Source organism: Callithrix jacchus, chromosome 20, assembly GCF_049354715.1.
Source record: "Callithrix jacchus isolate 240 chromosome 20, calJac240_pri, whole genome shotgun sequence".
NCBI lineage: Eukaryota > Metazoa > Chordata > Mammalia > Primates > Cebidae > Callithrix > Callithrix jacchus.
In genome coordinates this window covers 35,561,809-35,585,567 of record NC_133521.1, presented here as the reverse complement: position 1 = coordinate 35,585,567, position 23,759 = coordinate 35,561,809, and the positions used below count along the sequence as shown (strand labels likewise).

At 42.6% G+C, this 23,759-nt stretch overlaps 1 pseudogene across 1 annotated transcript in view; it reads right to left on the bottom strand.

The window, feature by feature from the left end:
- Nucleotides 1-1,234: 1,234 nt before the first annotated feature.
- Nucleotides 1,235-23,759, bottom strand: part of LOC118149680 (protein FAM136A pseudogene) — a 26,987-nt pseudogene continuing 4,462 nt past the window's right edge. The window contains exons 5-7 of the transcript XR_013530206.1: nucleotides 22,517-23,487; nucleotides 13,423-13,533; nucleotides 1,235-12,599 (exon numbers count right to left, since the gene is read on the bottom strand). The product of XR_013530206.1 is annotated as a protein FAM136A pseudogene (transcript). The remainder of the gene's footprint in view (nucleotides 12,600-13,422; nucleotides 13,534-22,516; nucleotides 23,488-23,759) is intronic.

Here is a 23,759-nt window from a genome sequence, read left to right as displayed (position 1 = left end):
TGAAACCCTGTCTCTACTAAAAATAAAAAAAGTAGCCGGGCATGGTGGCACACGCCTGTAGTTCCAGCTACTTGGGAGGCTGAGGCAGGAGAATCGCTTGAATCTGAGTGGCAGAGGTTGCAGTGAGCTGAGATCATGCCACTGCACTCCAGCCTGGGTGCAAGACTTCATCTCAAAAAAAAAAAAAAAAAAAAGAGTAAAGAATAACATTCTCTCCCTCAAATTCCTAGCTGTGCTTCTCATGCTAACCAGCAGCTTCTCCATAAAGCTTTGTCTCAATTGGCAACTTAATCAGAGTAAGCTACTTAAAAAGTAAATCTAAACAGCTATTCCCTTACATAAAAGTGTTTTCCTGAGAATCTAAGACGAACCTGTGGTGGCTTCTGGATTGCAGAGCAACCCAGAGTAGCTGCAGCAAGTAATGAAAGGAAGCCTTCTGCTGTACACACTTTAATCTTGTATTTGTATATGAATTATGTATTCTAAAATAAGTAATCATTAAATAAATACATAAATCAAACTTTTTTGGCTCTCCTATCCCAGCCTTCACTATCATAATGGTATTGGGTTCAGGTTCTTTGGCCTCATCTTTTGTGACCTGGTCCCTTTTGTGTTTAAAGCTCCATTTACCTCCTTCCCCTTTTTGGACTTCCAGCTTTTAGTAATATACAAGTATACAGACACAGGTGCCTACTTCCTGCCTCTGCCTGTAATGCCCTTTCTTCTTTCCTTTTTTTCTTTGTGTGTGTGACAGAGTTTTGCTCTTGTTGTCCAGGATGGAGTGCAATGGCACGATCTCAGCTCACGGAAATCTCTGTCTCCTGGGTTCAAGTGATTCCCCTGCCTCAGCCTCCCGAGTAGCTGGGATTGCAGGCATGTGCTATCATGTCCGGCTAATTTTGTATTTTTAGTTGAGATGGGGTTTCTCCATGTTGGTCAGGCTGGTTTCGAACTCCCAACCTCCAGCAATCCGTCTGCCTCGGCTCCAAAAAGTGCTGGGACTACAAACGTGAGCCAGGGCACCTGGCCTTCTTTTTTCCTTTTAATGGAAAATTCCTACTCAACCTTCTGTACATACTATTTTGTATATATGTGTGTTATAGATCTATTTGGCAGTCTAGTAACATTTTTGGTTTATTTCTTAGAAGAACCTTAATTGCCTAACATAAAATACAGAGTTACAAAGGCAAATATGTTGAAATATAATTATTAAAATATTTAAAACAAAATTATATAAAAATACCTGTAATTAATTAATTATGCATTATATATCAAGATCTGGTGCGAGGTCTAACAATCACTATAATTTTTTTCTTATTTTAAGTCCTGGGATACATGTGCAGAATGTGCAGGTTTGTTGCTCAGGTATACATGTGCCATGGTGGTTTGCTGCACCTATCAAGCTGTCATCTGGGTTTTAAGCTCTGCATGCATCAGGTATTTGTCCTAATGCTCTCCTTCCCTTTCCCCCCACCCACTGACAGGCCCCGGTGTGTTGTTTCCCTCCCTGTGTCCATGTGTTCTCATTGTTCAGCTCCCACTTATGAGTGAGAACAATGAGTCTAGCAATCACTATAATTTTTTTCCTTTTAGTTATAGGGTCTTTCTGTGTCACCTAGGTTGGAGTGCAGTGGTACAATCACAGCTCAGTGCAGCCTCAAACTTTTGGGTTCAAGTGATACTCCTGCCTCAGCCTCCCGAGCAGCTGGGACTACAGGCATGCACCACCATGCCTGGCTAATTTTTATTTTTCATAGAAATGAGAGTCTTACTATGTTGCCCAGGTTGGTCTCAAACTCTTGGTCTCAAATGATCCTTCTCCCTTGGCCTCCCAAAGTGCTGGGATTACAGGCATGAGCCACTGCACTCAGTCTCATGATTTTGATTAATGCAAGCAATATTTCAAGACATCTACAATAACAGTAGTTTTAAATTTTTGTTTGTAAACACAGGGTCTTACCGTGCTGACCACACATGCAAACAAAACATTGGTAGTTTCTGCTGGTGACAAAGTCACAGGTATTACTAAGGACACTGGCATGGGTTTCTTATACTCATAATTGAAAGAATGTTAAATTTCAGTATAGGTGTGGGAAAATGAAGATGCAATCCTACCTCCCTGACTCAACTTCACAGACCCCTGAGTTCTGTCCATGGAGCCCAGGTTATAAATTTTTCCTAACTTAGCTCTTTCAGGCATGACCTCTTCTAGAAAGTCTTTCTTGAACCACCAGATAGAGTCAGTTGACCTCTGTGGTAGCCAGCCTCCAAGGTGGCCCCAGTGATTCCTGCCACCTGATATTTTCCCTCTTATATAGCCGCTCCCACCAAAAATAGAGCCAACCTGTGTAATGACAGCATGTGACTTGCATGCCTACCTTACAAAAGACATGTGGCTTCTGCCTTGTTCTCTTTTGGGTCATGTGCTGTGAGGAAAACCAGCTACCATGTCAGGAGGACACTCGAGCAAGAGGTCCACAGGACGAGGAACTGAGGTCTCCTGCCAGTGGCTGCATCACCTTACTAGCGAGGAGAGAGCTGTCTTAGATCCTCCAGCCCTGATCAGACCTTCAGGTGCCTGCAGTCATGACTGATAACTTCATTAGAGACTGAGCCAGACCATCCTACTGAGCCATGCTGAATTCCGACCCTTCAGAAACTGTGTGAGACAATCAACATTCATTGCTATTCTAAGTTTGGGGGTCAGGTGTCACACAGGAATTACTAATTGCAATAACTAACACATCTTTTTTGTTTGTGTTTACATAGGTAGATCACATGCTTTCCACTAGCATAGCATTCAGCACAGAGTAGTGCAATTGTCAAGACACGCCTCTTTTTCTTCCCTTATTGCAAAAGCCATCAGATGAAGGACTGTGCCCAACTACAGTCATCCTGGAATCCTTAGAATCAAGCATGAAGGTCAGCACAGACCTTTGTTCACTGTAGACATTAATGAAAGTTTATTAAACATCAAAGAATTGGCAGCCACTGTTCGCCTCCCATTTCTCAACAAGGGCTGCTTTCTGGACACATCATAAGGCTTCAATCGATGAATATTGCCATTATTAATTATTAGTATAGTCATTGTGGGGTCTCTGAATCTTCATTTTGTCATCTAATGGGCTAATAGTCCCAGTAAATGATAAAAGCTAACATTTATTGAACACTTACTATGCTCTAAGCACTTGCTAGAAATTATATCAATCTACCAGTCACCCTATGAGGTAACTAAAATTATTATCCCTACTTTACAGTTGAGGCTAAAAGGTAAACCTTGCATCTGAATCACCAAAGTGGCGGTACTGCCGCAGAATCTACTTCCTTTGACTCTTCATGACAGTACACCACAGGCTCCGAAAGAGACTATGCTTGTGAACTTGTAAGTTGTAAAAATCTGTTTCCAAACAAAGGATCCTTACTGCCCTTTGCTAGTGTGCCATAGATGCTCTTAGAGGCTCCCAAAGGGATGAAGAGAGGAAAAGAGATTAACATTTGGGGAGAACACTTGCTGCCTGGGCTTATCTGCGTCATGTCATTGCCTATCCCAGCCACCATTTAGAGAGGCTCTCTGGGCTCCATTATGCTGATGGGCACATCAAGAATAAACGAGATGAAATTACATGGTTATAGTTATTCCCACAGCTAATCCTGGAGCTAGCATCCTAGTAAGTGCTGGCACAGTGCTAGGTGTGCTAAGAACTTTTCTAATACAGCATTTGTTTAATAAAGGCAAATTAATTAGACTCTAAATTAGTCATAAAAATGGCATTTATTTACCAAAACAAAATGAAAAGTATCACTTTTTGCCATTTTAGTGGGCTTTCAGGGGAAAGTCGCTATAAGTGTATGTGTTCAGAGTGCTATCTATTTATACTAAACCTGGATAACATCTACCCCTCATAGAGATTAATATCTTGAATAAAAGGTATCTGATTATAAAAACCCAGAAGAGTACTGTCTACTTTTCCTGAGACAGGGTCTCCCTTTGTCAGCCAGGCTGGAGTGCAGTGGTGTAGTCAGCTCACTACAGCCTCGAACTCCTGGCTTCAAGTGATCTTTCTGCCTCAGTCTCTCAAGTAGCTGGGACTGATACAGGATAGGTGAGCCCCAAACTGGGTTCTTGGCTTCACCCAGGAAATAATTTAAGAGCAAGCTGGTGGTAGGGTAGAAGGAAACCGTTTCACTGAAGCAGCAATGTTCTGGCTTCGGCAATGTGACAGCTCTGTGACTGCCCCTGCAGAGCAGGGCTATGCCATAGGCAGAAAGCAGCAACTCAGGGCAGATCTGCATTCACGTTTTTACCTAGTTTTAATTGCAGGCAGATGAAGAAATAGTTTATGCAGACATTTCTAGGGAAAGGGTAGTAACTTCTAGGTCATTGGGTTGCTGCCACGGAAAGGGAAACTCATAGGTGTTGCCATGGCAATGGTAAACTGACAGGACACATGGATGGGTGTGTCTTATGGAAAGCTGCTTCCACTCCCTCCCTGATTTAGCTAGTCCTCAGTTTGGTCCAATGTCTGAGACTTACCTCCAGAGTTGAGTGCCACCTCTTGCCTTAGGACTACAGACGTGAGCCACCATGCCCGGCTAAGAGAAGTGTCTTATTTTTTTTGAAACAGTTTCGCTCCTGTTGCCCAGGCTGGAGGGCAGTGGTGCAATCTTGGCTCACTGCAACCTCCACCTCCCAGGTTCAAGTGATTCTTCCTGCCTCACCCTCCCGAATAGCTGGGATTACAGACATGTGCCACCATGCCCAGCTAATTTTGTATTTTTAGTAAAGACAGGGTTTCTCCATGTTGGTCAGGCTTGTCTCGAACTCCTGACCTCAGGTAATCTGCCCACCTGGGCCTCCCAAAGTGCTGGAATTACCGGCATGAGCCACTGTGCCCGGTGAGAAGTATTAAATTGAGGTGCATACCTGTCTCACCCTACCTTTCCTCTTTACCGCCAGCTGGAAAATGGACATGATGTAGAAAACTCAAGCTGCTTTACTGGCCCTTGAGATGAGAGTCATACACCAGCAATGATAAGAAAGCTGCAAAGAGCTTTCTTACATGAGAAAAATAAACACCATGTGTTTAACTCGCTGTAAAATTGGGCTTTCTGCTACTTGAAAGGCCAAAAAGTCATACCACACAGACTCCTTTTGATTTTCAGATTCCAAAATGTTCTGGCTACAATTGTCTCTACGGCTCTCTTAATCCTTATGCATTTATTTACTGAAACAAAATGGAAAGTATTGCTGTTTGCCATTTTAATGGGCCTTCAGGAGAAAGTGGCAAGAAATCTCTGTGTTCAGAGTTCTATCTTTTTTTTTTTTTTTTATTTGAGACACAGTCTCACTCTGCCATCCAGACTGGAGTGCAATATTGTGATCTCAGTTCACTGCAATCTCTGCCTCCCAGGTTCAAGTGGTTCTCCTGCCTCAGCCTCCTGAGTAGCTGGGGCTAAAGGCATGTGCCTTCACACCTGGCTAATTTTTGTCTTTTTAGTAGAGATGGGATTTCACCATATGGGCCAGGCTGGTCTCAAACTCTTGACCTTGTGCTCCATCCGCCTCAACCTACCTAAGTGCTGGGATTACAGGCATGAGTCACTGCGCCAGGCCAGAGTACTATCTTTAATCAAAAGTCTGCTCTCATAAGATTGTTGAGAAAATTAAACATTATAATGAACAGAAAGTTTATAGGACAATGCCTAGCTCAGGGCAGGCACTTAATAAGTGACAGTAATTATGATGGTACTTTTATTATTGTTAATACCATTGCTATTATTTCAAATGTGTCATCGGGCACTCATTTCTACAAGTCACGCTAACATGAAATTTGAAAGGAAGATAAAGACTCATGGCATATGTATTGTTTGTAGCTGCACAAATCTAAATCAACATACATTTACTGATTTTTTTTCATAAATCAAGAGAATACTTTTTACTGACTAGGGATTTAAACAGCCTGATTTAGCTCCTCTAGACAACAAATTATGTTTTGTTGACCAGGCAGAAATTGAATTGTATGCAAAAAGTCATTCTGCTGCCCTCTCATTTCCTCATGGGCTAGGAACTTGGAAGCTTGATTGAATTCTTACAATAAAGGTCAGAGAGGTAGTAGGTCTACTGCTCTGCTAAGGGAAGTGTCTTTTGTTCTTTTCTTTGGGCAGGGGAGAAAATTAAACCTTATTTATTTTAAAAATCAAACCTGCCAGGCACGGTGGCTCATGCCTGTAATCCCAGCACTTGGGAGGCCGAGGTGGGTGGATCGCGAGGTCAAGAGATCAAGACCATCCTGGTCAACATGGTGAAACCCTGTCTCTACTAAAAATAAAAAAAAAAAAATTAGCTGGGCATGGTGGTGCGTGCCTGTAATCCCAGCTCGGGAGGCTGAGGCAGGAGAATTGCCTGAACCCAGGAGGCGGAGGTTGCCGTGAGCCGAGATCACGCCATTGCACTCCAGCCTGGGTAACGAGTGAAACTCAGTCTCAAAAAAAAAAAAAAAATCAAACCACTAGGAAAATATATCACAGCCTGGAAACAGCAAGTGGACAGGCTATATTATCATTTCAAGTAATAAGCTGGTGACAATACAGTGAGGTTGCTATCAAAACAACAAGGTGTCAGGCCTGGGCAGGAACACTGCAAGCTGCAAAAGCCCGAGGCAGAAGCGGTATATGGTAATGGGGGCTGCCTCTCTTTGGCTCTAAGGGAGTCAGCTCGTCCTAGCTCAAGTTGGTTACTTTTTCTCCCTCGAATTTCCTGTTGCCAGCGGTTTGTCTCAATTGGGCCCTGTTAGCTCAGGGGGCTAAGTAGGCAATGCTAGGTTTAGGCTTTTGTTCCATCTGTTCTGTAAAAACCAGCCTTTTCCAAATCCAGTACTTTATAACTCTGTTATAATCAAGTAGCCAACTGGTCCTCTTTCATTCCTCTACGATTCCTAGATACTAGTATATATCACAATCAAAATCCCTTTCTCTTCAAGGGGAAAGTGTTACTGCAAGATTGTCCTGTCATGCTGGGGGCAGTGGCTCACGCCTGTAATCCCAGCACTTTGGGAGGCCAATGCAGGTGGATCACCTGACGTTAGGAGTTTGAGATCAGCTTGACCAACATGGAGAAACCCCATCTCTACTAAAAATACAAAATTAGCCAGGCATGATGGTGCACGCCTGTAATCCTAGCTACTCGGGAGGCTGAGGCAGGAGATTTGCTTGAATCTGGGAGGCAGTTTGCGGTGAGCCAAGATCATGCCATCGCACTCCAGCCTGGGCAACAAGAGCAAAACTCAGTCTCAAAAAAAAAAAAATTGTCCTGTCATTGTCATTTTGCTACACAGTCTCAGGGCCCGTCAGACAGTAATTATGCTTCTCATAATTAATGTGTCATCACCTCTCGTGTTTTCGCAGGGTCTCCAGGCTGAAAGATGTAGCATGTAATAATTTTAAGAAATGTACATCCACATCTTGATGACCAGAAATGGGGGTCCACAAGGAACGTTTCAAAGTTCTTATCCAAACTCGTCTCCCTCCCAATTCCGCATCTTAAAATCAACTTGAATGCCCTTGTATAAATTACACAAAACCAAGAGCACAAAAACTCAGAAAACTTTTTCCCTTCTAAGTTAGTGACCTCATGGATTTTGTTTCACAGCTTATGGAAAATGGTGTGGTGACATTTCCGGTAAACAGGATATTAGCAACAAAGAGAAAATATCTCTCCTCAAACTCCACCAACTCTAACCTGCCAGGCCGTTGGTACCTGTGTAGTAAGAATAGTCTGGTACCTTGGAGGGCTCTGGCTTGTTACAGGGGAGATCCTTACTGCCAAGACAGGCACTGGCTACAGGAAATACAAGCTCCAAAATTCTCCTGTAATGTCTCTGACCCAATTTAGCACCACTTTTTTTTCCATTTCATTTTTTAGGACTGAAACATAAAAGAAGCAGTGTCCAGAGGCAAGTGACATATGCCTTACACTTGCGGCCGTCCTTAATTTCTTCATTCATAAACTTTGCTTAAAAGACTAAAATTCCCAATTCCTTATAAAAAACATCCTTGCCCTCAGCCCCAGTAGGCATTGGCAAACTTTCATTTCCCCATGGATAAGAGAGCCTCCTTCATCTTCTTGGTCATAGTTGGGATAAGGTGCATGTGGTCATCCACACACTTGGTCACACAACCGTCCAGCTGCCGCTTCACCTGAGGCTCCTTACTCCTAGTATCGGTTGAATCTTTGGCTTTGTCATTGCAATGCATGGTGCACCGACCCAGGCTGTCCTGGAACTTCTCCAACTCATTGGTGACTAAAGCCTGGGCTTGAGCAGAGGCGCATGGCAGTGCTCGATGCACTGATGCACCTGCTGCATGGAGGCCTGGCTGTCCTCACAACAGCTGGCGCTGCACCGGAACATGAGACCCTGCATCTTCCGGATGTTCTCTTTCTCCAGACTCTTCACCATGGAGTCCACAGCCTCCTGCACCCGCAGCTGCTGCAGCTCCGCCATGGCCAACCCGCACCGCACTGCAAGCCGGCGCCCACATCTCCTTTGTTTTTCTTTTTTGTTTATGAGACGAAGTCTCGCGTTGTTTCCAGGCTCATCTCGGCTCATTGCAACCTCTGCCTCCCAGGTTCAAGCAGTTCTCCTGCCTCAGCCTCCCACGTACCTGGGACTACCCGCGCGTGCCCCCACACCCGGCTAGCTTTTTTGTATTTTAGTAGAGGCGGGATTTTACTATGTCGGCCAGAATGGTCTCGCTCTCCTGACCTGATCCACCCACCGTGGCCTCCCAAAGTGCTGGTATTACAGGTGTGAGCAGCCGCGCCTGGCAGAGAAGTGTGTTTAAAGTGAGGTGCATACCTACTTACCGTGGATGCTTGGGTAAGAATCTTAAACCTCCAACATCCTTTTCTTCAGCCGCAAACCTGAGGATAAATTTATGTCCTTACTTTTTTCTCCTAATCTTTGTATTTTTGCCCTTTTCTTACTCCCTGATGCTCTCTACATCTCTAATAATTGCTAAAAAATAGCTCTACAATCCAGCCGGAGACAGTATAAGTGGATACTTAACACCTGTGTGCAAGTCCAGGCCTGCCTTTAGCTGAGTAACTTCTTCATATCTCCATTTCCCCGTCGGGAAAGTGGGGGTAATGTTAATGACTGCCTCTTCCTAATGGCCACCTCTTGAGTGTGTGGTAAAGATTACAAGAGATAATGCTTGCAAAATGCTTAGAACAGAGACTGCTACATAGTAAACGTAAAATAACCAAGAACACTTAGAGTTACCTGCACGCACTGTGCTAAACCATGCAGATGATTTAATTATTTTATTATCACAGAAACTCTGTGAGGTCAAGGCTATTATTATTTTATTATTATTATTTGAGACTGAGTCTCGCTCTGTCGACCAGGCTGGATCAGTGGCATGATCTCGGCTCATTGCAACCTCCGCACTTCTGGGTTCAAGCAATTCTCCTGCCTCAGCCTCCTGAGTAGCTGGGATTACAGGCGTGCACCACCATGCCTGGCTTTTTTTTCTTTCTTTCTTCCTTTTTTTTTTTTGTATTTTTTGTAGAGGTGGGGTTTCACCATGTTGCTCAGGCTGGTCTCAAACTCTTGGCCTGGTAACCTAACTGCCTCAGCCTCCCAAAGTGCTGGAATTACAGGCGTGAGCCACTGCACCTGGCCAGGTCAATGCTATTATTTTCCCTATTTTACCAATGAGGAATTGAAAGTAGGGAAAGGTTAGGTAACTTTGCTAATTTAACACAGATTATTGGTGATGAAACCTGGCTTTGAACCTGGCTTTGGATGTCTGCCTCAACAGTCATTGTCATAGCCACTCCACAGCACCTGGCTGAATCAGCTTCGGTGCTAACGACAGTTAATGATAAACTTTCTGCAGTTTTCTGCATCAATTGAAAATGATACAAAAATTTGAGTTAGATACAAGAAGTTCCAAGAGATCTATTATACAGCGTGGTGACTATAATTAATAACAATGTATACTATTCTTGAAAACTGCAGAGAATACATTTAAAGTATTCTTGCTACAAAATAATAAGTATGTTAGGCCAAGTGCGGTGGCTCACGCCTGTAATCCCAGCACTTAGGAAGGTAAGATGGGTGGATCACGAGGTCTGGAGTTTGAGACCATCCTGGCCAACATACTGAAACCCCATCTCTACTTAAAATAAAAAATTAGCTGGGCGTGGTGGTGGGAGCCTGTAGTCCGAGCTACTTGGGAGGCTGAGGCAGGAGAATCACTTGAACCTAGGAGGTGGAGGTTGCAGTGAGCCCGGATCGTGCCGCTGTACTCCAGCTGGGCAACAAGAGCGAAACTCTGTCTCAAATAAACAAATAAATGAATAGTATGTGAAGTAATGCATATGTTAATTAGCTTGATTTCACCCTTCCACAATGTATACACATATCAAAACATGTTGTATATAATATAGACACAACTTTTATTTGTCAATTAAAAAAAGTAACCATGCGGAATGCAGTGGCTCACACCTGTAATGGCAGCACCTTGAGAGGTGGATCATCTGAGCCCAGGAGTTCAAGACCAGCCTGGGCAACATAGTAAGACCCCAGGCTCTGCAAAAAAGTAAAGAATAAATAAAAATGTAAAAGTAAGTATTAGCCTGTCTGGAAGTAGAAAAATAAATAACTCGATAAGATGATTAGGAAATTATTTCGCTCATGTTCTGGCCGTATAGAAAAACGTCTACAGAGTTAAAGAGAAGAATAATAGCCAGTATTATTCAGCTCTTACTATGTGCTCATTCAGTAATAAGCACTTTCGGTGTATTAACTTATTGAATCTCACAATGATCCTATGAGGAATATATATATATATATATATATATATATATATATATATATATATATATATATATTTTTTTTTTTTTTTTTTTGCGATGGAGCCTCACTCTGTCCCCTAGGCTGCAGTGCAGTGGTGTGATCTCGGCTCACTGCAACCTCCCCTCCCGGGTTCAACCAATTCTTCTGCCTCAGCCTCCCAAGTAGCTGGGACTATAGGTATGCACCATGATGCCCAGCTAATTTTTGTATTTTTAGTAGAGACAAGGTTTCACCATGTTGACCAGGATGGTCTCAATCTCTCTTTTTTTTGAGATGGAGTTTCGCTCTTGTTACCCAGGCTGGAGTGCAATGGCGTGATCTTGGCTCACCGCAACCTCCGCCTCCTGGGTTCAGGCAATTCTCCTACCTCAGCCTCCCGAGTAGCTGGGATTACAGGCACACGCCACCATGCCCAGCTAATTTTTTGTATTTTTAGTAGAGACGGGGTTTCACCATGTTGACTAGGATGGTCTCGATCTCTTGACCTCGTGATCCACCCATCTCGGCCTCCCAAAGTGCTGGGATTACAGGCTTGAGCCACCGCTCCCGGCCTGGTCTCAATCCCTTAACCCTGTGATCAGCCCACCAGCCCACCTCAGCCTCCCAAAGTGCTGGGATTACAGTCATGGGCCACTGTGCCCGGCCATGAATATGCTATTAATATCCCCATCATACAGATGAGGAAACACAGGCAGAGAGAGGTTTAGAATTAAGGAGCAGCAAGTGGCAGACACCATTACGTCTTACTGCCTCTGAAAACTCTGCCCTAGAAGAATTTATAATCTACCCAGGAAGACAGACAGTCCCTTGAACCTGCTTGTCTAACACGTGTGTCTGCTCCTGTCATTTCCCCAACCCACTCCCAGTCAACTATTCAGGAGCTCTTCTAGACCACCAGGTGTGCATTCTAGATAGCTATTTGGACGCTGACCTGCATAGTGGCTCACCTGTGTTGAAGCTGAGGACTTGGGTTACTTCCCTCTCTACAATCACTGTTGTGGGAAGTAGAAAAGTTCCTCTTCAATGTTTCCTTTCTTGGTTAAGAAAAATTCATGTGTTAGAAATAATAGTTTGTTTTAAACATTTTCTTCAAACGCCTTCTTGCCTTTTTGCTAAAAGCCCTATACTACGTAGCTGTTAGACATGCTTACAGGCACGTAGTACATTCTATGTCTTTGCACTTTAATCAACATATCTGTGCAGGATGTGCTCATAGGCATGTCCCAGCTCACAGCCTATGCCGCTTTCTTATTTGGACTTCCTTTTTATTTTTTTTTGCTCTCCATGGCTTTGACCTGTTTAGAAAAGTTTCAAGTTATTAGCCAATCAGATTTTAGTTTCCATTGTGAGGTCTGGCTCCAGCCCGCAGAGATCAGACACAACAGTAAGGACAACCCCAAATGCGCGAGAAATAAATATGTCTGCTCTTGTTAGTTCGTTGTACTCTCGGGGCAAGATTGCTAGTGGGAGTGCCCTTTCTGCAGGAAGTAAAAAGAATCGCTGTGCTGGGAAATCCTTTGTCCCATTACGAATTCTTCTTTGCAGCACCGAAAGAAAAATTGTATACATAACAAGCACCTTGCCTTTGCCCTGGATATAGGTGGCAGTGGCCAGTCTGTGGGAGAGCCAGATCTCAGAGAGCCTTCTGCTGGGCTGCACTGCACACAGGTACTGCGGTGTCCCTTGCTTGCGGTCCGTGTCCATCTTGTAGGTGTTGAAGGCTTGGCGGAAGATGGTCTTCATTACCCATGAGGAAAGAGCAAGAGAGTTAGGAATCTGGCTCTCTGCTTCAGGAAACCCATCATGCAGACTGACAAAAATACTTTCTCAGCATGATTTTAACAAGAACTCAGGAAGGTAACTAAATTTCTTACAATTGGTGGTGAAGGGTAGAAGTAATGATTAAGCAGTTATTTAAAATTTAGTTTGTGAAAGACTTATAATTTAAAAATGCATATGGATGGTGCAGTCTATTTTTTTTTTTTTTTGAAATGGAGCCTCGCTCTGCTGCCCACATTGGAATGTGTAGCTATCTTGGCTCGCTGCAACCTCTGCCTCCCAGGTTCAAGTGATTCTCATGCTTCAGCCTCCCAAGTAGCTGGGATTGCAGGTGTCCACCACCACAGCCAGTTAATTTTTGTGTTTTTAGTAAAGATGGGGTTTCACCATGTTGGCCAGTCTGGTCTTGAACTTCTGACCTCAAGTGATCTGCCTGCCTCAGCCTCCCAAAGTGCTGGGATTACAGGTGTGAGCCACCAAGCCTGGCCTATATCTGGGTTCTTAGTCTGAGATTTGGAAAGATAACTTACAATTCTATTTTGATTAGCCTCAAACTGAAATTTAGCATTTTCTTTTTCTTTTTTCTTTTTTTTTTTTTTGAGACAGAGTCTCCCTTTGTCACCAGCCTGGAGTGTAGTGGAGTGATCTCAGCTCAATGCAACCTCCACCTCCTAGGTTCAAGCAATTCTCCTGCCTCAGCTTCCTGAATAGCTGGAACTACAGGTGTGTGCCACCACGCCCAGCTAATTTTTGTATTTTTAGTAGAGATGGGGGGTCTCACCATTTTAGCCAGGATGGTCTCGATCTCTTGACCTCATGATTGCAGTCATGAGCCACTGCATCCAGCCAGCATTTTCTTCCATTGTGGTTGTAGTCAAAGTGGTACCTATGGCTTTATCAGGAGTAAAAATAATGGATATTTTTATATGACATTACAGTTGTTGCAGAAATCCCAAACTATTGTTTATGCTCATTGTTTTTTGAAATTATATAAGCTATTAGACTTGATTTTAGATCTCAGTATTTCTTTTTTATTTTTATGCAGTCTTACTCTGTTGCCCAGGCTGTAGTGCAGTGGTGCCATCTTGGCTCACTACAACCTCTGCCTCCTGGGTTCAAGCGATACTTCTCCCTCAGCCTCCCAAGTGGCTGGGACAGCAGGCACATGCCACCACGCCCATCTAATTTTTTGTATTTTTTAGTAGACACAGGGTTTCACCATGTTAACCAGGATAGTCTTGATCTCCTGACCTCGTAATCCGCCCGCCTCTGCCTCCCAAAGTGCTGGGATTACCCAGCCACCGTGGGCTGGAGTTTGGAGCCACCGTGTCTTGACTAGATCTTGGTGTTTCATGAATTATTAAAGATGCACATATATTCTATATAATAAATTTTGAAAACATTTTGTTACTGTAGTTAGTTCTATCAAATTTTTTAGGCCAGACGTGGTGGCTCCCAGCTGTATTCATAGCACTTTTGGAGGCCCAGGTGGGAAAATGACCTGATGTCAGTAAATTGAGGTCAGTATTCGAGACCAGCCTGGGCAACATGGCAAAACCTCAACTCTACTAAAAATACAAACATTAGCCAGGGATGAGTGGTGCATACCTGTAGTCCCAGCTACTCAGGAGGCTGAGGCAGGAAAATCACTTGAACCCAGGAGGCAGAGTTTGCAGTGAGCCAAGATCATGCCATTGCACTCCAGCCTGCTCTACAGAGCAAGACTCCGTCTCAAAAAAAAAAAATTTTTTTTTAATCATCCATTTATTTTATGCATTTAAACACATAATCCTCAGAAGGGGTCTGTCTGTAGGATTCATCAGACTGCCAGAGTGTTCCACAAGGCAAAAGAAGTTGACATTTTGCATACATTTTATACAAACAAAATTAAGTTTGTTTCTGACTGTCTCCAAAAAGCACAATCCTGTGAAGCGTGAGGCACCTCGCCCAGCATCTTTTTATCTTTTCATTCTGCTATTCTCTTCAGAGCATCAGCTGGCTCCACTCATGTTTCCAGTATACTGGCCATAATTCCAATGTGAGAAGATTATATCTGAAAGCAGAAAAACATTCCTTCCTTGTGCCCCTTGTTTAAGAATGAAGAAAATCTCCCAGTACAACCCTCATTGACCAGAATTTTGTAACACGCCCATTCTTGATAATTGGCAAGGGGAATGGCATTCTGATGATCACTTTAGACTAAAGCAGACTCAGCCTTGAGTCCAGAGAGGGTCCTGATTTTATCTCTCTCCTGGCCAATGAATGCAGTCATGACTGTTGACATAAAAGATGCTGGGTGTGTGTGCCTGTGTGTGCACATGTGTGCCTGTATGTGTGCCGATGCTGGGGTGAGACGCTGAGTTTGTTGTTTGTTGTTGTTGCTGTTTTTGAGATGTAGTCTCACTCTGTCGCCCAGGCTGGAATGCAGTGGCGCAATATCGGCTCACTGCAACCTCCGCCTCCCTCAACCTCCTGAGTAGATGGGATTACAGGTGCACGCCACCACTCTCAGCTAATTTTTGTATATTTTTAGTAAAGATGAGGTTTTACCATGGTAAAACCTCAGGCTGGTCTCAAACTCCTGACCTCATGATCTGCCTGCCTTGGTCTCCCAAAGTGCTGGTATTACAGGCATGAGCCACCACGCCTGGCCTAGAAGGGGAGTTTTATAGACATCCGAGAATGCCTGTCATTTACCCCCACTATGCAGCAGTAGGCTAGTAACATGCAGAAACTCATCTGAAGAAATATTGGCATCAAAATACTGTGTGTAGTTTTGGAAGAAAAGTGCAATTTTCCTTTGAAAATATTCCTATTTTTCAGGGTCACTCAGATGGCAATGGAGTGCTGATTATATAATCCACTTGCAGATGGAAAAAAAAACCTTTCATTGTAATTCAAATATTAATGGCCTTATGTTCAGAAGTTTGAAAGATGTCAGATTACACAGATTTAGTGACGAATATATAGAAACCAAAAGAACTTGAACATGGCCGGGCGCGGTGGCTCACGCCTGTAATCCCAGCACTTTGGGAGGCCGAGGCGGGTGGATCACGAGGTCAAGAGATCGAGACCATCCTGGTCAACAAGGTGAAACCCCGTCTCTACTAAAAATACAAAAAATTAGCTGGGCACGGTGGTGCGTGCCCGTAATCCCAGCTACTCAGGAGGCTGAGGCAGGAGAATTGCCTGAACCCAGGAGGCGGAGGTTGCAGTGAGCCGAGATTGCGCCATTGCACTCCAGCCTGGGTAACAAGAGTGAAACTCCGCCTTAAGAAAAAAAAAAAAAAAAAAAAGAACTTGAACATTACAAGATAACAATTCAAAATGGTTACCATATAACAATAACAGCAGTAAGTAACATTATATATTTAGTGTTTGTGTTCTAGTGCCAGGTATTGTTAGTGGTATACCTGCATTATTTTACCTGATCACAACTATAAAGAGTTTACAGGCTGCCTTGATGGTTTAAAAAATCTTTTCATGGAGTAATTAGAATATTTATATTCAATAGGCAAGATACATATATGTACATAATGTGCCCATATATACGTACATGCGTACATACTATACATATGTACATAATATGCACATATATACATGTACATATAGTACATATGTACACAATGTGCACATATATATGTACACGTACATATAGTATCTATGTACATGTGTACATTATGTACATAGTGTATTATATGTACATATTGTAATATCACATTAAATGTATATGTACATAATGTGTACACAATACATATGTACATAATGTATACAATATGTACATTTATTGTGATATGTATTATATATTGTGATTATATATATCATGGTGATATTACAGTAAATGTGCAGGTTGTATTCATTATGTACATATTGTGTACACATGTTCATATAAATGTATATATTGTACACATATACATTTATTGTACATATGTATTGTGTACATATATGTACATCACAATATACATATTGTAGATATCATATACATTTATTGTAATATCCCAATAAATGTACACATTATGACTACATTCTGGTATATTTTTATTATATTAGATACAAATTACTCCTAATATCAAAGTGGGTATACACCCATGTGTGTACATTTTCTGATATTATCCATCATATCCTAGGTAGATATTACTCTCATTGTGAAAGCAAGTGTACACTCTGTGATTGTTCCAATATCACAGGCAGTGTACAACGCCTTTGTGATATATTTCCTAATATCCAGGGAAGAGAGAATGATTATACTCTCAATATCGCAGGAAGTGCACACCACCACTATAGTATTGTTTCTAATATCCAAAAACGGAGAGGATATTACTCCAAATATCTCAGGAAGCACACAAACCCCCAGTGATGTTGTTCCTCATATCTAGGGGATGAGAGATGATACTATTCACAATGTGGCAGGGGCTGTACACCCGCCCTGTGATATTGTTCCTAATATCCAGGGAAGGAGAGGATGATATTACTGCTCATATGGTAATACTCTCAATATGGCAAAAGAGGTGTACACCACACTCTGATATAGTAACTAAGGTCCACGAAAGAAACAATTATATTGAATTAAATATTACAAGCGGTGAAACCCCCGTGATTTCAATTCTAATGTTAAGGGGAGCGAGGATGATATTTTTGTCAATATCGCAGAGGTGGAACTAGAACTGGTGTTACTGTGCCTAATATCAAAAAAGAAACACAGTAACATTATCTTCTCCCTATGATATGGTTTCCAGTATATTACTCCAAATTGTCTAAATAGCCGCTGTGGGCACTGCCTAGCCAGAGGGTTCGTAGCAGCTGGGGGGGCCTGGGTGGTACAGCCCCCTTGCCAGACTGTCCAGAATATCTGGGGGGGGGGGGCGGAGGGATATCCCTCTCCCTAGGGCAGTGGCTGTGGCAGCCCCCAGCCATAGGGTCCTTAATATCCAGGGGCGGGGGATATTACTCGCCCTAGGGCAGGGGGTTGATGTGTGTGTACATTTTAGTGAGATATTACTGCTTATATCACCATCGGGCTGATATGGGTGTATATTTTAAAGAGATATTACTCCTGATATTATCGTTGGGGGGTTTATATGGGCATATATTTTAAAGAGATATGACTCCTAATAGCATAGTCAGGTTGATATAGGTGTATATTTTAAAGAGATATTATGCCTAAAATCATAGACAGTATAGAGTATGTTTGAACACTTTATGATATTGTTTGTGATATTCAGCATATGACATTACTCATAATACTAAAGTGTGTGTACAGTATTTGGGTACACCCTATGATATTATTCGTAATATCTGTGGGAGAGATACTATGAATCACAGGTGTGGGCACCCTAATATCCAGGGGCAGCTGGGGTGATAATACTCGCTGTATAGCGGGTGGTTAATATGGGTCTACATTTTAAAAAGATATTACTCCTAATATTTTAGTCCGGTTGATATGGGTGTATATTTTAAAGAGATATTACTCCTAACACCATAGCCAGTGAAGACTGTGTTTGAACACTCTGTGATATTATTCGTAATATTAAAGTATGTGTATGGTATTTGGGTATACCCTCTGATAGTATTCGTAATATCTGAGGGAGAGATATTACTTGAAACATCAAAGTGGCTGTACACCATGTGTGTACACTGTGATGTTAGTGATAATATCCTAGGAAGAGGTGACACTCCTAATATGACAGTGGCTGTACACCATGTGTGTACACTGTGATGTTAGTGTTAATATCCTAGGAAGAGGTGACACTCCTAATATGACAGTGGGTGTACACCATGTGTGTACACTGTGATGTTAGTGATAATATCCTAGGAAGAGGTGACACTCCTAATATGACAGTGGGTGTACACCATGTGTGTACACTGTGATGTTAGTGATAATATCCTAGGAAGAGGTGACACTCCTAATATGACAGTGGCTGTACACCATGTGTGTACACTCTGTGATGTTAGTGATATCCTAGGAAGAGGTGACACTCCTAATATGACAGTGGCTGTACACCATGTGTGTACACTCTGTGATGTGATAATATCCTAGGAAGAGGTGACACTCCTAATATGACAGTGGCTGTACACCATGTGTGTACACTGTGATGTTAGTGATATCCTAGGAAGAGGTGACACTCCTAATATGACAGTGGCTGTACACCATGTGTATACACTCTGTGATGTTAGTGATAATATCCTAGGAAGAGGTGACACTCCTATGACAGTGGCTGTACACCATCTATGTACACTGTGATGTTAGTGATATCCTAGGAAGAGGTGACACTCCTAATATGTCAGTGGCTGTACACCATGTATGTACACTCTGTGATGTTAGTGATATCCTAGGAAGAGGTGACACTCCTGACAGTGGGTGTACACCATGTGTGTACACTGTGATGTTAGTGATAATATCCTAGGAAGAGGTGACACTCCTAATATGACAGTGGGTGTACACCATGTGTGTACACTGTGATGTTAGTGATAATATCCTAGGAAGAGGTGACACTCCTAATATGACAGTGGGTGTACACCATGTGTGTACACTGTGATGTTAGTGATAATATCCTAGGAAGAGGTGACACTCCTAATATGACAGTGGGTGTACACCATGTGTGTACACTGTGATGTTAGTGATAATATCCTAGGAAGAGGTGACACTCCTAATATGACAGTGGGTGTACACCATGTGTGTACACTCTGTGATGTTAGTGATAATATCCTAGGAAGAGGTGACACTCCTAATATGACAGTGGCTGTACACCATGTGTGTACACTCTGTGATGTTAGTGATAATATCCTAGGAAGAGGTGACACTCATATGACAGTGGCTGTACACCATGTATGTACACTCTGTGATGTTAGTGATATCCTAGGAAGAGGTGACACTCCTATGATAGTGGGTGTACACCATGTGTGTACACTCTGTGATGTTAGTGATAATATCCTAGGAAGAGGTGACACTCCTGACAGTGGCTGTACACCATGTGTGTACACTGTGATGTTAGTGATAATATCCTAGGAAGAGGTGACACTAATATGACAGTGGGTGTACACCATGTGTGTACACTGTGATGTTAGTGATAATATCCTAGGAAGAGGTGACACTCCTAATATGACAGTGGGTGTACACCATGTGTGTACACTGTGATGTTAGTGATAATATCCTAGGAAGAGGTGACACTAATATGACAGTGGGTGTACACCATGTGTGTACATCCATTGATACTACTTGTAACATCCTAGAGAGATTACTCCTCAGATCAAACTGAGTTTACATCCTGTATTGTTCATAATATCCTATTTCTCCTAATATCACAGTGAGTGATGCACACAATCCATGTATATCATGTATGCACACTCTGTGGTAGTTTGTAATATCAGAGATACCACAATAAATGTACACACTATGTACATTTATGGTACACTTATTGTGATATTACCATAAATGTACGTGTACATATGTACATAATGTGGACCTATATGTGTGTACATATTGTATATATGCACATAATGTGCACTGTATGTACAAGTGTATGTATTGTACATATGTGCACATATATGTACAAGTGTACATATTGCACATGTGCATATTATACATTATGTGCATAATGTGCACATATATGTACACACATACATATTGTAATATCACAATAAACGTTTATGTACATGTGTACACAATACATACATATGTACAATACATACACAATGTGTACATTTATTGTCTTATGTATTGTATATATGTGACATTTAAATGTAGATTGTACATATTATATACATATGTATTGTATGTATACACATGTACATTTATTGTACATGTGTACATTTATATGTATTGTGTGCACATATGTACATGCAAATGTACATATTGTATACATTATGTACATTTATTGTAACATCCCAATAAATGTACACATGAGCACATTCTGGGATATTTTCAGTATATTAGATAGGTATTAATCCTAATATCAAAGTGGGTATACACCATGTGTGTACATTTTGTGATATTATCCATAATATCCTAAGTAGGTATTACTCTCCTTGTGAAAGCAAGTGTACACTCTGTGATATTATTCCTAATATCCTAGAAAGAAATTGCTCAAGTCACAGTAGTGACATGAATGATGTTACACCAGGATGTTACGCACAGTATCACAGTAATATCATGAATGCCATGTGATATTACTCACAGTATCTCAGTTAGATATCACTCCTGATATCACAGTTGGTGTACACTAGGTGATACCATTTGTAATATCTTAGGGAGATATTCCTCCTTATATCACAGTGGGTGTATGCCATGTGATATTTTTTGTAATACTCTAGAGAGGTATTTCTCCTGATACCACAGTGGGTTTACATTCTTTAATATTCTTTGTAATATTCTAGAAAGATACTACTGTAAGTATCACAAAGGCTGTACAACTGTGCATTATTTGTAATATTCCAGGACAATAGTTTTAATATCATGGTTGGTGTACATCCTGTGATATTATTTGTAACATTCTAAAGAAATATGACTCCTAATATTACAGTGGGTGTACACTATGTGATATATTCATAATATCCTGGGAAGACATTACTCCTACTTTCACAATGGGTGTATACCCTGTGATATTATTTGTAATATCCTGGGAAGGTATTTCTTCTAATATTTCAGCGTAGTGCACCCTTTCAGATTATTTGTAATATCTTAGAGAGATCTTACTGGTAATATTCCAGTGCGTGTACATTCTGTGATGTGTGTGATACACTTGGGAAGTATTACCCCTGGTATCACAGTGGGTGTACACTGTGTAACATCTTCCCAAATATAATGAGTAATATCACAGGGCGTACACCCACCGATGTATTAGGAGTAATATCTTTCCAGGATGTTACGCATAGTATGTATCACACTGATATTAAGATTAATCTCTCCCCAGGATATTATGTGTAGTATTATAGGAGGTACACACACTGCAATATTAGGATATTATACATAACATCACACCCACTGTGATATTACACATAATATCCTGGGGAGATGTTACTCTAAATATCCCGGGAAGATATTACACCAATAATATTGTATGGTGTACACCAGTTTTGTACAGCATACATTATTCATAATGTTCTAAGGAGATATTACACCTAATATTAGAATGGGTATGCATTATGTTTAAGAACCTATATTATTTATAATAACTTAGAAATATATTACTTCAATATTGAAGCTGATGTCCATCACGTGTGTATACTTAGATACTCAGAAATGTTACTCATAATATTTTAAGGAGATATTACTTCTAATATCACTGGGGGTGCATGATGTCAGCCTGTCTGGCCCATGGACAATTGCTCAGCCTGCAGCTGGGGCCTGACTAGGCCACACAAGGGGCTGGGTGCATAGCAGGGAGGGTGCCTGCCAATCTCCACAGCCATCCTCCTCCTGGGCACACTCACCAAAAGGCACTCCTTAAAACAAAATATTATTACCAATTATTTCAGGGCAGGCGCAGTGGTTCATGCCTATAACCCTATCCCTTTGGGAGGCTGAGACAGGTGGATTACTTGAGTTCAAGAGTTCAAGACCAGTCTGGTCAACATGGTGAAATGCCCGTCTCTACTAACTTGCAGTGAGTCAAGGACAACAGAGCAAGACTCCACCTCAAGAATATATAAATGCATAAATAAAGCAAGTATTTCAAACACACATAAATCTGTAGGAAGCCCATATCTCAAACACCTGGGTACCACTTTCTGGGGTTATCAGAACATGCTCATATGCAGTTGTACTTGCTTCAGACTTTTTCTTGTTTCATGAACTAAAACAAATTTATATATGAAATAAAGCCCCCGGAACCTCCCCCCACAGGCTTATTCCTCTACCCATCCCTAGAGGTACCCACTCCTCTGAATTTTTAGAGTTCGCCACTCCTGTGCAACATTTTATAGTTCTGCTGGCCTCACTGGCACTGGTGATGCTCGTCACGCTCAGGATCCTCTTGATCTCAGCCACAATCGGGTCGATGTCCTCCTTCTGGTTCCCCAAGTCCCCGTCCCCATGCCTCAGGTGGTAGTGGGAGGCGCCAGTGTTCCCGCTGGCCTCTGTGGGGTAGCAGTCCTGGTAGCCTTCTTTGCTGGGACGGTAGTAGCCATCTTCCTCCTGGTCGTGGGCCTCCAGGATAGAGGGCTCATCCTCCAGGATGGGCAGGTGGCCGTCCAGGTAGTCCTGGCTGCCCTCAGCACAGTGACCATGGGGATACAGGCCTGCTGAGTCCAGCCACTCCTCTCCTGTCCCAGGGAAGGGAACAGACGGGCCTGAGAGCAAGAGATCTCCTGGTACAGCCCCTGCAGATGCTGAAGCAAGGCAGTGAAAGGGACTGGGTGCCTTGCAGTTCTAATGGGGGCTGAGCTTTTCAATGGTCCAGTTACGAGGCACGCTCCTGGCACTTGGTATCCATGAGGTACATGCCATGGATCAGGTACTCATCCCTGTTGCAGTCCATGCCCTCCAGGTAGCTGTTGTCCTTGGGGCAGTAGCAGATGTAGTAGGTGATGCCCTCCTCCTCCTCGGGGAAGCCCTCGTCATAGTCCTCCTCCTCGAAGATGTTGTTCACATAGTTGGAGCTGGAGTCCCCATCGGGGCTGTGGTTGTGGCACTCCTACTCCTCGGGCATGGGGCTCTCTGGCCACAGAGTGGCCAGTTCCAGGCCCTTGGACACACAGTCCTCCAAGGGCAGCTCCACGTCTTCGCTCCTAGCCATGGGAGACAGGGCCTGGCCTCGCCCTGTGGTCCAACAAGCCGCTCCCCGCACTCTCACGCTTCCAGTGGGCCATGGCAGGCACTCACGAAACCATCATCTCCTGGAGGCAGCCACTGTGGGAGGAACATTGGGAAGGACAGAGTCAGAACCTCACAAAGCCTGGCCACGCACAGGGCCACTCCAGCCTGACGGCGCTTCCCACTCCATTCTCCAACAGCAACGTGAAAAATGACAGCTGAAGGCTTTCACTGCAGCAATCTTTTAAAAAAAACTGAAAACATTAATGGTTTTGAATATTCCAGGAGCAAAAAAAAAAAAAAACAAAACCTGAAAACGGCCTAAGTACCCACAAATACAAGAATGATTAAATAAATGACAGCAGAGT